Genomic DNA, 14,277 nt, shown 5'->3' on the forward strand with positions numbered 1-14,277 from the left:
GCAGCCTGTGTGTGGCTGCGATATGGGCCCGACATGGCCTTAGCTGTTTCAGGTATGGGTGATAAAGACAGTTGCTTCACTGGTTGAGAGTTACTGATGGGCCTTAGCTCTTTTTCCTGTCATCAGTCCTTTAATGCACCAGTTTTCCCACCTACCCCATATGAAACCTCAAGCTGTGGGGCTGCCTCTTTGCGTGACCCTTTGCCGAGGAAGCCCAACTGTTCTCTGAGCACAGAGCCCTGTGTCTTTATCGCAATGCTGAGGAAACTGGACACCTGTCTTCTTATCCGGCTAACATTCAGAGTGTTTTCCTGTCTAATAATGTTACCTCTCCAAGCACGCCTCTGTTTTTTCCTTCTAACCCTCCCTTCCTCTCAGTTCTTGGCACACTGGCACAAAGTAAATGCTTCGTAATTGTTTACTTCATTCTTCCTTCCTCTGGGATCCAGAATGCTAGTTTCCCTATCTTACCACAGCTCCCTATCCATCCATCCCTCTCTGTGCTTCATTGCTCCTATAATTATGTTTCACTCTCACCACCACCACCTTCATTCTCTCTGTGACTCCCTACTTTGCTGGGCCATCATCCATCCTCTGATCTCGCTCTCCTCACATCATTTTCTTGATCCTATAATTAGGATTCACTTTTGTATTGTCCTCTACTCTTAGGCCTCCTCCCTCTTACCCTATTGCTGACCATCCATTTTTGAACTTGAACCTTAAATCATTCGTGAAATGCTTTTTCTCTGCTTCTACTCATATGCTCTTGAGAGCCCTTAAAGATCTCCCACAACCAGCAGCTCTGTTTTCTACAGATTTGCCTTATCTAAGATCAACAGGGCCCTCACTAATCCACTCCCTCTTGCATTCTCCATTGCCTCTGTTCCAAATCCCTTCTCATTTCAAGTCACCTATACCACTTTTTCTCACCCTAAGTGACCTTTCATTTGTTGAGAACAAGATTTTGTTCCTCTCATTCTCTGTCTTCTCAGTTCTTCAGTTCAAATTTCCTCAATGTGACCCTTATCATTTTCTCTTTTGCTACACTATCTTAGGAAGAGGTAATCCTCATCTGTGTGAAGCCTCTGTTTGTGTCCCTGATTCTCCTTCTGCCATTTCCTTTGACACATTGCTCCTTTGATCATCTTCTCTCCTTTTAATTTTTATTTTTTTGTTTATTAATTATTACCTTGCTGCCTCTAAAAATGTTGAGATTGTCTCCTTCCTTAAAAAAAAAAAAACAACTTTAATTTGATCATACCACATCCTGAAGTTATTGTTATATAGCTCTCTTCCAATTGACAACCGAGCTCCTAGAAAAAAGCCATCTGTACTTGTAGCATCTATTTTCTCAGCTCTTGCTCACTTTCCCACCCATTCCAATCTGGCTTTCAGACACAGCACTTAACTTAAACTGCTCTTTCTGAGGTTGCCAAAGATCTCTTTGTTGTTAAAATCCAGCTGCCTTTGCTGTCTTTCTTGAGGGTCCACTTTGCTAATGCTTCTATATTCTTCCCACGTGAAGGAGAAAAAGATTATATGAGCAAAGAACAATGAAGCTTTGTAATATCTTTTTTTACTCTAAAAGTTTTAATGACGTGGAATTTTGGTCATGCTGTGTTGGAATTGGAAGTTTTGATTTCAGATCCTAATTCAAAAATTCATTGGTCAGCAGTGAAAGATTTAGATCATAAAGACTGAACAACTTAGTCTATCTTCAAGTAAATTTCCCACAATTGAATTAATTATTTGCAGTTACATGCTTCTTTTCAATTAAGTAGGAAATAAAATACTCTAACCTTTGTTGAAATAAAAGACAAATAATATAAATTATTTTGTTGAATCTAAGTGTAAACACCACTATGAGCACTAAGTTTTGGAACTATTGAACCTCCTGTCACTCATTTGATTTTGTGGTTAGCAGTGATTAATTTAGAATACTTACAGGCTCATCTGCTATATTATAATGATTTAAAATTTTTCACACAGATGTGGAAGCTTGTCAATAATTCGACAGCACATACACAACTCAAGAACAAAACCACATTACAAGTCATTGATAGTTTTATATAACAACACTGGAAGGAACTTGTTGGACAACACAAGAATTGACTCCTTGAGTTGCTCTTTAATTCCCCACCTTTCATTACATTACTTGTCCCCTTGGATATTAGGGAAACTTATGGGTTTAGACTTCTATAGCTACAACTTCTAAGCTGCCATTAGCATTCAGCTTGTAGACTTTTTTCTATAAGGAAAGGAATGTAGTATGATACAAACAAAATAGGCTCGTCTAACCCTAGCTACAAACATTTCTGCCTAAACCTATGGCACACTCTTCTACACATTGTTTGTAGGAAAAGTAGGCACAAACTTAGAACATATTACTAGTGTGGAACCCATAGAGAGAATACATGTTAGTGATACTATTATCCTATAAAAATGATGAACAAGCTGATTTTAGAAAGACCTGGAACGATTTATATGAACTGATGCTGAGAGAAACAAGTAGAACCAGCAATACACAGTACACGGTAACAGCAAGATATGCAATGAATGATCAGCTATAAAAGACTCGGTTCTTCTCAGTCATTCTGTGATTCAAGGCAATCCCAATTAACTTTGGGTAGAAAAAGGCCATTTGCAGCCAGAAAGAAAATTATGGAAACTCAACATAAATCAACACATGTTATGTTCACTTTTTTATTGTGTTGTTTTCCTCTCATGTGGTTTTTCACATTTGTTCTGATTTTTTCTCCCAATATGATTCATAAAAAAATATGTATCAAAACTTAATATACCTGTACTACCAGAAAAAATGAAGCAAATAATTATAGAAAAAGGGATACTGGAATGGTCAATTGCCCAGTTTATAGTCATTAAGTGTCTGAGGTCAGATTTGGATTGTTCACTACAAGGCCAAGATTCTATCCAATGAGTCACCTTGCTGCCTGTGTGATCCTGGGCAAGACACTTTACCCTTTTTGCTTCAGTTTCCTCATCTGTAAAGTGAGCTGGATAAGGAAATAGCCAACCACTCTAGTGTCACTGGCAAGAAAACCTCAAATGGGGTCATGACTGAAAAATGACTGAAAAACAACAAAACCTTTCCCCCACTAGTCCTCAGCCCTCTCAAAATAATTCTAGCTGTTGGATAATATCTCCCTTTAAGTATATAACTTCTTTGCTGGGTACCATCATCAATATTGGGGCAGAAGGAATGATGAGAAAAATGCCCTACTTCCCCCAAAGAAGTAAAGATCTAGGTTTCTACCCAATTGCTAACTCTCTTTTTGACTCTCTTGAACTTTTGAAGTCTTGACTCAACATGACCAGGCCATTTAAGGATCATGGGAAGGTAGGATAGAGGAAGCGAATACTTGTTTTCTCATTGGTCCTCGAAGTCTGCCTCAATAAAAGAAATATTCAAACTTCAAAAAAAGGATCTCCTGGGGTTAACACCTTGTTACCATACTAAAGTTTCGAGCTCTTTGTATATATTCTTTGTCTTATGACTACATCAGCCCGGAAGTTGGAGGGAAGGGAATCAAACATATATATATATATATATATATATATATATATATATATATATATATATATATATATATATATATATATACATACACACAGACATTTTACATGTTCTTATTTCATTGAAAACTGAGTTCTTCTTATATACTACATTTTAATAAATTACAAGTAAAAATGGAGTATGTGAGTATTTTTACCTGGTGTAGACCTGGAACTCCATTAGTGGCTTCCTTTCTCACATACTTCAAAATGATCTGGAGCTAACTCTGAATTTTCTATGGCTCTATCTTATTGCATAAGCTCTGGAAGTTACTACCCAGATTAAAAGACGTTAAATAGTCTTTCAGTGAAGGATTTTACATTTGTCATCTAGGGGACAAACCTGCCTAAGTTGTTAAAATATTGAAATATAGACAGGGAAAGAGAACTGGATCATTGAAGGAGTTATTCTAATAATTCAAGCCAAAAGTTTACTTTTGCTTAATTCATCAAGGTAATTATTCTCAGATCTCTATTGAACTTAGGCATTTGTAGTATTCCTTTACATCTAAAATATTTTTAAGTATCTTCTATTCTTTGAAATCTTTTTTTTTTCTATTGCTGCTGCACCATGTACTCCTCAGCTTTTTAGAAGATTCCTTCAGTCTTTTTATTGTTTTCTCAAAGCTTCCATTTCTCATTTTTCTTCCTTGTTCTTCTCCATATACTTTTGCTGGTTCCATTCCCTGGCCTTTTAATATACATGTTTTCAAACCTTTCGCCTAAACTCTTCTTTCTTTTTTTAGTAATCCCATCCATTCCAGTGCTTTTGGCTGCCATCTCTATACAGATGATTTTAAAAATCTAAAGATCCAGTCTTGACCTCTCTTCCAAGATCCAGACCCCCATTTCTAACTCCCTTGAGGACATCTCCATCTATACGTCCCATTGGAAGCGCTTCATTTTCCTTGCCACCACTTAACCTTTCTCCAAAACTTGACATCCTTGTTTTGGTCACTGGCATCGCCAATAACCATATGTACTATATTTTTGAAAGCCTCATTCCTCGGCAGTATATTTAATCTATTAGTTAGCAGTCTTTAGGTCTAGATGTTTATCTTTACACATGGTTGAAGTCTTGATTTTTGCCTCATTTAGCTCCCTTCCTTCCCACAGCTAAACATTTGCTAATGTACATTTTACATTTGTCCTTGTTTTATATTCCTCATGGATCCAGCTTATCATCGCTCAAAATGTTTGAATTTTCCCCATTTTACAACAAATAGTATCCAAGCTAGTTGACCTAGAATTTGAGGCCTTTTCTCATCTGAACAAATGCTGAATTTTCATATATGATACTATCCCTTATGATATATTATATACTCTAGCCAAATTGGATTATTTGACATCCTTCATGCTCTGCTCTTGCTTTTCTGCTTCCTTGAACTGGCTTGTGAAATTTGCTATACTTGGGATATTATTATTTATAATATATATTTTTATAATATATCATTTCCCACATCTCTACCTATGGAAATCCTATTGACCCCTGAAAGTCCAGTTTAGCTGCTGCCTACTCCTTGAATAAGCATTCTCTTTCATTGTGCTTTGCATATATATTCCCTCTCCCTCTCCCTCCCTCTCTCCCTCCCTCCCTCCCCCCTCTGTGTGTGTATACATATATACATATATATATGTATATATATGTATATATACGTATATACATATATATATATGTATGTATATGTATATACATATATATACGTATATACATATATATACGTATATATATATATATATATATATATATATAGTAGTATTTATTTATGTTAACTGTTCTGGCATCTTATCTCCCTGGAGAGTGAGCTTCTACAGGGTAAGGATTGCTTCTTATCTTAACTCTATTTCCCCATTTGAGAGACCACAGGGCTCTCCATACAGCAGACTATTTGTGTCCAGTGCAGTTCACTGCATTGAAATGAATCACAATGCCACTTTCCTTGCCAAAACATAAGCAAATTCCTAATTATGCCCTAGCTTCAGATAGCATTGGATCACAGACAAACCATCCCAATAAAAATGTGAATATTTTTCTGGATTCTAGGAAGTAATATAAAGTGACTATTTTAATAAGGGAGCAATTAAATTGAGTGGAGCATATAAAAAGTTTTGAAATCAAATGGCGGTAGTAAGATCAATGAGAACTCAGTCTTGATTTTCTTTTCCAGTTGGATACTGAGGAGGACAGTGACTTCTCAAGTGGACAAGCTATTCTCTCTTTCTCCTGAGGAAATTGAGTAAAAGTGGTTAACAATATTTTGCATGCCTCTCTGAAGAAATCTTTTACTCTCAATTGTCTTTAGCACTTGTGATCATCTCCTGTTCAATGTTGAGGATAATTGCATAACCTCTTAGAGTTATTGTTGTTTGTCCTACTATAATTTTTAACTCAAGGGTCAAAAAGCATTGTTAATGCTTAACTTTATAAAGCAAGTTACTTAACTTTTGCAGGTATACACTGTGATCTAGGATAATGAAAGAACTCTTTTCATAGGAAAGGATTCACTGGAAAGATAAATATTCTCTATCCAAAAGCAAGTACTCTTCATTATACAGATCATTCTACTCTAGAGCAGGCCAAATTTGACCATGATCCAAGCGTTGTAGAGACCAGGTTGAGCAGGCCAGCGAGATTCTAAAAAGGAAATTTAGATTACATTTGAGGAAAGATTGATCATGGCACATTCAGACATGGTCCCAACATGCTCTAGTCCCAGAAGCAGATATCAAGAATCACCAAAGACCATGTTAGTAGCAGCTTGTAGAATTTCATGGAATGGCAGAAATGAAAGTAGTCCTTGAGATCATGTAGCCTAACTCCTTCATTTTCTAGAGAAGGGAAAGAAGTAGCCTTAGTTTGGAAACCTTTACCATCTACCTTCTGACTCTGTTCCTTATGAACTGTGTTTTACCAGCTAAGTAACTTGACTTTTTGAACCACAGTTTCATCTGTAAAATAGGGCTAATAATACTTGCATTACCTCCCTCCCAGGGATTTTGGAGGAGAGCACTTTGTTAACCTTAAAATGCTTTAGAAGTATGAAGAGTTATTATTTATTTACTATTTGCTTGCCTGCCTTTCCTCTCTGCCTTTCTTCCATGTTTATCCCTATTAGAAGGTCCCTGGGGCACTGTGGGAAGGGAATTCTCACTTTCTGGCACACTACTGTAAGAATAAATTTATCATTACAGAGAGCATCTTATATGATTTATACCAGATCCTTTATCTCACTAGAATGGACCCTGTCCCTTTTCTTAGCACATTCGTATGGTGCCCTAGTGAGTGACAAAGTAGCCCCCAACCAAGTCCCCAAAGCACTCCATTTGCATGCTGTTTTAGATGGAAACAGAAGATGACATTGGGTCTGAGATTCTCCACCTCTCCACTTTTCCTCGCCAGTGTCCATAATAGGGTCTCTGACCAGCTAATCTCCCTGTTAGTTCAGCTAACAGCATAGTTCAGTTGGGTAAAAGGGAAAGCTCCATTGAGCTGCTTTGAAAACAAGACTCTAAATGTGCCAGGGAAAGTGAAATGAATTCTAATGTGATATTGGCCCAGTGGCTTAGACTCAGGAATCCTGGATGGACAGTTAGCTGATCTGAAAGGAGGAAAGCACAATGGAAATGTTAAACAATTCACTGATAATCGCCCAGAAGGGATTTGGAAAGTATGCTTTTATAGATAATATTCACCCCAAACCTCTCAAATTAATGCTTTGAAAACCTTCAACCAAATTTGTTTTAATCCCAATAATATGCAGAGTATTACAATTTTCTTTCTTACCAGTTAGGCTTTGCATTAAGCTTTCATGTTTATCTAAAGTATTGAAATGGAATGGAAATTTATACAGTTACTTTCCTAAGAATAATTTCAAAACATTAACCTGGTCAAAAATGACTCAAGTCAACCAATGAAGACTTCCCCACCATTATGACTGTATATCATTATTACCCAAGATGCTCTGCTTTGGAAAATAAAGGTCTTTCTCACAATCTGCTTGTTAAACTAATGAAGACATTAATAGTAGAACCATTCTGTGAGGAAAAAAAAAAACCTTAGAAAGCAAGCCTGTATTTACAAAGTTTGTCAACAAACTATTGGGTTATTACAACAATGTAATTTAAAATTAAAAGTGCTATTTCAATGATGAGAATATTGATAAAATTTAACAAGCTCTGTCCATAAATCAGTGACTTCTAGATCAAATGGTTATTTTGAATCTCATGAGTTAATTCAGGTGAGGTAATAGCATAAACATTACATTTTTCAATTGAGAGTCTTATTTTTTTCTATGTAATTAACAGTGATCTGATTTTGTCACAATAAGGTCTAAAACGAGGTGTTCTCCTTGTGGGTTTTATTTCCCCATTGAGTTCATCGTATCACTTAAATACATAAGTCTCATATCTTTCATTAGGGATTTATACACCCATTTACAGTCATACATATATAAATACATATAGGTTTTTGTTGTTGTTCAGTTCTTGCAGTCACATCTGCCTCTCTGTGATCCCATTTGGAATTTTCTTGGCAAAGATACTAGAGTTGTTGGCTATGTTCTTCTCCAGCTCATTTGACAGAGGAGAAAACTAAGGCAAACAGGATGAAGTAACTTGCCCAAGATCATACTAATAGGAAGTATCTGACACCAACTTTCAACTCAGGAAGAAAAGTCTTCCTGAATCCAAGCCTGTGACACTATCTGCTATATCATCTAGCCAACCTTATACATGAATGCATACACATACACACATAAATGTATATATTATATATGCACATGTATATCAATGTAATATGCATTTTTTTATGAAGTAATACAGAATATTTGTCTAAACCATTTTTTCAAATTAAAAACCATCCCCCAGGTTTCAAGATGTTGTAATACAAAATGACTCTACTAGGATTCTACCTGGGTTGGAACAAGTTGGATTTTGAATAGTAACTGACACAACCTGTTTAAGTTGGGTTAAATCACTTAACTTTTCTGAACTTCATTTTTTCACTTGTAAAAGGATGCCATTGAGATAAATAATTTCTTGGGGCTTTTCTAGCTGTGCTCCAGAATTCTGTGATAAAAGGAATAGGGGGTGGGAAGCAGAGTACTTTCTTCAGTAGCAGCCAGTGCACTGCTGCCCCCCCCATTCCTCACAACTCCTATTCATTCACTGACCTACCTCCTATAGCACAATTCAGCTTCATTTCTTGCTTACCATCCACAGAACTCTACTATTCCCTTTGACCATTCCCAGAAGACTTTCCCATGTCCCATTTCACTTGCTTCCAACTGTTTTTGTCCCAGGTGAAAAAAGTCACTAGTACTACCTCTGTTCCCAACGTTTTTTTCTCACTAGCATCAATTGCTCTTCATTTCTCAATTCAGAACACCTGGGAAATGGTTGCTCTAGAGAACAAGATGGCTTCTCTTATGTGGATGGGGAAGTTCGGAGACTCCTAGCGGCAAAGACCATTTATTACATGTTCCTCATTGTACAGGTAATAACAACATTAACCACACTGTGAATTGTATAGAACTTTAAATTTGTAGGACACTATCTGCCATTCCTTCTTTCTAGGATGACTTCACATTGGATGGTCTCCTCATAGTCATCATGACTGATACTGTTAGCCTCATTTTCCACTTAAACAAGTGGAATCACAGGGAAGTGATTTATGCAAGGTCACAACTATACTATATATAGGAAACAGATGCTTTGGAAAACTTTCCTAAGCCCTTCCTGCCTTAGTGGTAGCTGCTGCAATCAGTTAAAGAGCAGGGGCTGAAAAGGGAAGCTTGATGTTCCCAGTCCTGGAAATGATCTGCTGAGAGTTACATTAGCTGAATTTTGAGTCAGGAGAAGCTACTTCAAATCTTTCCTTTGGCTTTTGAAAAGTTATGCAACCCTCAACTCGTGACTTGATGAGCTTCCATGTCCATTTTTATCCATTAAACAAGGATGAGAATATCATATAACCTACCTCAAAGAGACATATGAAAATCTGACTTCAGGTCCCACCTCTGAGACATATTAGGCGGTACTCTACAACTGAATTGCAGAGAAGGTGCTGAACCCCAATGGTAGAGGAAGTTCCTCATCAGGAGCCATGTAAACCACTATAATCACAGTTACAGGCTCTTTCTTTGTACCACCTCCATTAGAGTATTTTTGTGACGAGAGAATGAAGTTGTATGCATAAAATACTTTGGAAGCCTTCAGGAAAAATCTAAATATCATCTATTCCAAATCAACAGAATTTAAGAAGTAGAAAGGACCTCAAAAAGACTCTCATCCAGAGGTTTCAAAGACACAGCCTTTAGAACTCCTGGCTGGGTTATTACAAGATTACAATATATTAAAATATAATTGGGAAATGTTTAACAAAGCAAGAAAATAATTATCTGTGGTTTTCTAAGTCAGTACGTGGCCAGCAGGGATTCCTTTATATTTTAGTCTGATACTACTGATTTTAATTTAGCCCGCATCTCCAAAATATCCCTACCACAATGTAAAAAATGATTCTATTTCATGTCCTTTTTATTGCATCATGATCTGAAAAGGACACATTTAATATTTCCACCTTTCTACATTTGATTATGAGGTTTTTATACCATAATACTCAGTTTTTGCATAGGTGCCATGTCTCACTCAGAAAAAGGTGTATTCTATTCCCATTCAAGTTTCTCCAAAGGTCTACTCATAACTAACTTGTCTAAAATTCTGTTTACCTCTTTAACTTCTTTCTTGTTTATTTTGTGGTGAGATTTATCTATTTCTGAGAGAGGGAGCTTGAAATCTCCACTAGTATAGTTTTGCTATCTATTTCTTTTTGCAGATTATTTGTCTAATAATCTGGATACTATGCTACTTGGTGCATAGATGTTTAGTATTGATATCACTTCATTAGCTGTGCCAGACCATTTCTACACACTATTTTAGACTGCCAGGGCCATACATACCAATCTTGGGATATTCCTGGATATATATGATGACAAGCCAATCTTGAGGTGCAAAACAGCCTTTCTTTATTAATAATCTCAGCAGGGATTAGCAAGTTGCAAGAGCAAGAGAGTGCAATAGCAAGTGTATGCGTATGTGTGCATCTCTCTCCGAGTTTGACTCAGAGCTACCTATTTATACTTATTCTCTCTCAGTACTGCATAGGTGGATCCACAGAAGCGAGACACCTGGAGTTAGTGCTGCATCCTAGATGTAGATACTGCAAGAGGACATACTTGTTGCCATCTCAAGGAACGTATTAACAATTCCTTTAACACCTGCAAGACACAACCTTCTGCCTCAGAGGCCAAGCTCCTTTGTACCTCCTGGGCCCACCCTACCAGCTGACATGGCATACATGGCAATTCTTAGAGAGAGAGAAACATTCCTAACAATTAGCTATGGTCCCCTTTAGCAAGATGTAGTTTCCTTCTTTATCTCTTTTAATTAGATCTATTTTTGATTTTGCTCAGTCTGAGATCAGGATCACTACTTTTGCTTTTTTTTTTTTTTAACTTCAGCTGAAGCATAATATATTCTGCTCCATCCTTTTCCCTTTGATCTGTATGTATCTCTTTGCTACAAATGTGTTTCATGTAAACACCAGATTGTAGGATTCTGGCTTTTAATCCACTATGTTATACATTTCTGTTTTATGGGAGAGTTCATCCCATTCACATTTAGAGTTAAGATTACTAACTGTAATGTCCACTATGCTATTGTCCCCATTTTATAGTTTTCTTCTTTCTTTCACACTTTCCATCTTCCCTAGAGTTTTGCTTCTGCATCCTACCTCCCTTAGCTGTTCTCCCTTATATCAGCCCCCTTCTCATCCTTTGCCTCTTCTATTTCTGCCTTCCCTTTTATTAACCTCTTTCTTCTTTTCCCTTTCCCCCTTTCTCCTCCTAATTCCTTATACTGTGAAACAAATTTCTATGCTAACTATGTATGTTATTCCTTTTTTGAGCCAAATCTAATGAGATTAAGGTTCAAACAATTCTCATTCCCTTCCTTTTTTCCTTCTATTGTGATAGATTGTACCTCCTCATGTGATGTAATTTACCCCATTTTACTTCCCCTTTCCCATTCTCCTAGTATAATCCTTTTTTCATCCCTAATTTTTTTTTATATCATCACATTAAAGTCAACTTATACCCATACTCTTTGCCTATGTATTTCCATTATAACTCTACTGAAAAAAATCTTCTCAAGAGTTACAAATGTCATCTTTCTATGTAGGGATGTAAGTATTTTAACCTTTAAAAATATAGTGAGGTTTTTCCTTCCCTTTTTACCTTTTTATGCTTCTCTTGAGTTCTGTATTTGAAGAACAGATTTTCTTTTCAGCTCTGGAATCTCCATCAGAAAACTCCCTATTTCATTGGATGTCTATTTTTCCCCTTGAAAGATAATGTTCAATTTGCCTGGGTTGTTGATTTTTGGTTGTAGTCCAAGCTCTTTTGCCTTCTGGAATATCATATTCTGTTCCCTCTGATACTTTAAAGTGGAAGCTTCTAGGTCCTGAAGAATGCTGATTGTGCCTCCTTGATATTTGAATTGTTTCTTTCTGACTGCTTCCAGTATTTTCTTTGATCTGATAATCCTAAAATTTAGCTACCATATTCTTTGGAGTTTTCATTTTGGTGTCTTTTTCAGTGATCAGTGGAATCTTTCAATAAGTATTTTACCTTCTAGATCTAAGATATCAAGGCAGTTTCCCTTGATATTTCTTTGAAAGATGTTGTTTAGGCTTTTTTTTTTCCATCATGACTTTCAGGTGGGTACAATAATTCTTAGATTGGCTTTACTGGTTATATTTTCCAGGCTGGTTGTTTTTTCCAATGAGGTATTTCACATTTTCTTCCATTTTTAATTTTTGGGGGTTGGGTTGATTTTTGATGTCTCATTGAGTCACTTCCATTTGTCTAATTCTAATTTTAGTGAATCATATTTTATCTCCTTTAGTATTTGACCAATTGTATTTTTTTTAGGAGTTATTTTTTTCAGTAGATATTTTTTTCCATTTCAACAATCCCATTTTTAAGGAGTTGTTTTCTTCAGTATATATATTTTTCCATTTCACCAAATTTATTTTTAAATTGTCTTCTTCAGTCAATTTCTGTGCTTCCTTTTCGAAGCTGTTGCCTTTTTGCCTTCAAACTTTCATAATTCTCCTACATAGCTCTCATGTATTTTCACTATTTTTCTTCTATCTCTCTTTTTATATCCTTTTTTGATTTCTTCCAAAAGAGCCTTTTAAGCTTTAGACCATTTTAAATCCCCCTTTGGAAGTTCTCATATAGGCATTTTGCCATTGCTGTCCTCTTCTAGGTTTCTATTCTGATCTTCCCTGTTGTCATAGCAGATTTCTATGGTCAAGGCTCATTTTCCTCTTATGTTTATTTATAACAGTTGAGTTCTGCTCATAGGGTACAGGGTACAGGAGAAATTGTTCCAAGTCCCCCCTTTTTTCAGGGGAAAGAGGCCTCTCACTGACTTTTGGTGTGCTGGGGCCTGATGTTAATATAAGCTTTTCTGCTACCATGTATTGGTCTGGCCTAGTTCCACCTGTTTTACTTGGGTTCAGGATTTCAGAATTTTCCTTCAGTGGTCTCATTGGAGATCTCATAGCTGGCTACTGAGCCACTGACCTTCTGAACCAGGACAGAGTCACCAAGACTGCTGTACTTTGGTTAACAGCCTCCTGTTACATTTCCCATGTGGGGCCTTCATTGGGCTGCATCCCCCACCCCCTGCCCAATTCAGACAGATCTATCTCAAAGCCCTTCTAAGATATCTTTTATGCTATGAATGTTTGTTGTTTCTGTCACTCCAAAATCCATTGAGAGACTTGATCGACCTTTGATACTGAGGGTAGCCGGGGAGAGCTCAGGCAAAGTCTTGTGTCCTTGCCACCATCTTCGCAGTTTAACAAGTGCTTGCCCAGACTATTTGATGGCCTCCAATGAGGAGGATTCACCACTTCAGGAAAGCTCTCATTGATAGGGTATTTTCCTGCTATCTAGATGAAAGACACTTCTTTGCTATCAATTTTCCCCTATTGTTCCCTTCATTGCTTTTACTCCAGTTCTGGCCTCTGGGGTTGAGCATGAACATACCTTAGGTTGTGTTCCACATGATGAAATTTCCACAGTTGTCATGCTTCTCTTCTGCAGGATAAACTTCCCCAGGCTTCTTAAACCTTTCCTCTTATGCTATATTTTCAGCACCCATTACCAACCCCTGGGTCTTTCTCTGGATTTTCTCTAGTATATCAACCTTCTTCTTGAGCTCTGAGATTCAGAGACGAACATAATTCACAAGATGTAATCTGACTGGGGCAGAATAGAGAATTCCTTGGTTCTGGAAATTCTTTCTTAATGTCACCCAAAGTCCCATTTAACTTTTGGGAGTCCCACATGACAGTGAGAACTCAGATTCAGCTTGGAGTCCACTATAACGATATCTTTTTAAGAACTAATTATTAGAAAACTAAGTCCACTAAGCTAGGACTCATTAATATAATTGTTGAAAAATTGCAATTCTAGCATAACAATGATTTAATGAATTTTATAATTTAATTTTGAAAGAATCAAATTAATGTGCATACCTTGCTTCACTATGAACAAACATTTACTAAACATTCACTGTCCTGGAGCAAGTATAATATTTCATGGAATCATCAATTCTTAAAGTTGGATGGGACCT

At 36.7% G+C, this 14,277-nt stretch overlaps 1 protein-coding gene across 6 annotated transcripts in view; it reads left to right on the forward strand.

Annotated features, from left to right (window-relative positions):
• Positions 1–14,277, forward strand: part of TENM1 (teneurin transmembrane protein 1) — a 3,105,198-nt gene that overhangs the window by 1,368,969 nt on the left and 1,721,952 nt on the right. The window contains exon 1 of one of the 6 annotated variants that reach the window (XM_074277950.1): positions 8,955–9,067. The exons of the other annotated variants lie outside the window; for them this stretch is intronic. The gene's annotated coding sequence lies outside the window, so the exon portion shown is untranslated. Of the gene's footprint in view, positions 1–8,954; positions 9,068–14,277 lie in introns of those variants that run through there. 6 annotated transcript variants of the gene reach the window in all.

This window comes from Sminthopsis crassicaudata, chromosome X (genome assembly GCF_048593235.1).
Source record: "Sminthopsis crassicaudata isolate SCR6 chromosome X, ASM4859323v1, whole genome shotgun sequence".
Taxonomy (NCBI): domain Eukaryota; kingdom Metazoa; phylum Chordata; class Mammalia; order Dasyuromorphia; family Dasyuridae; genus Sminthopsis; species Sminthopsis crassicaudata.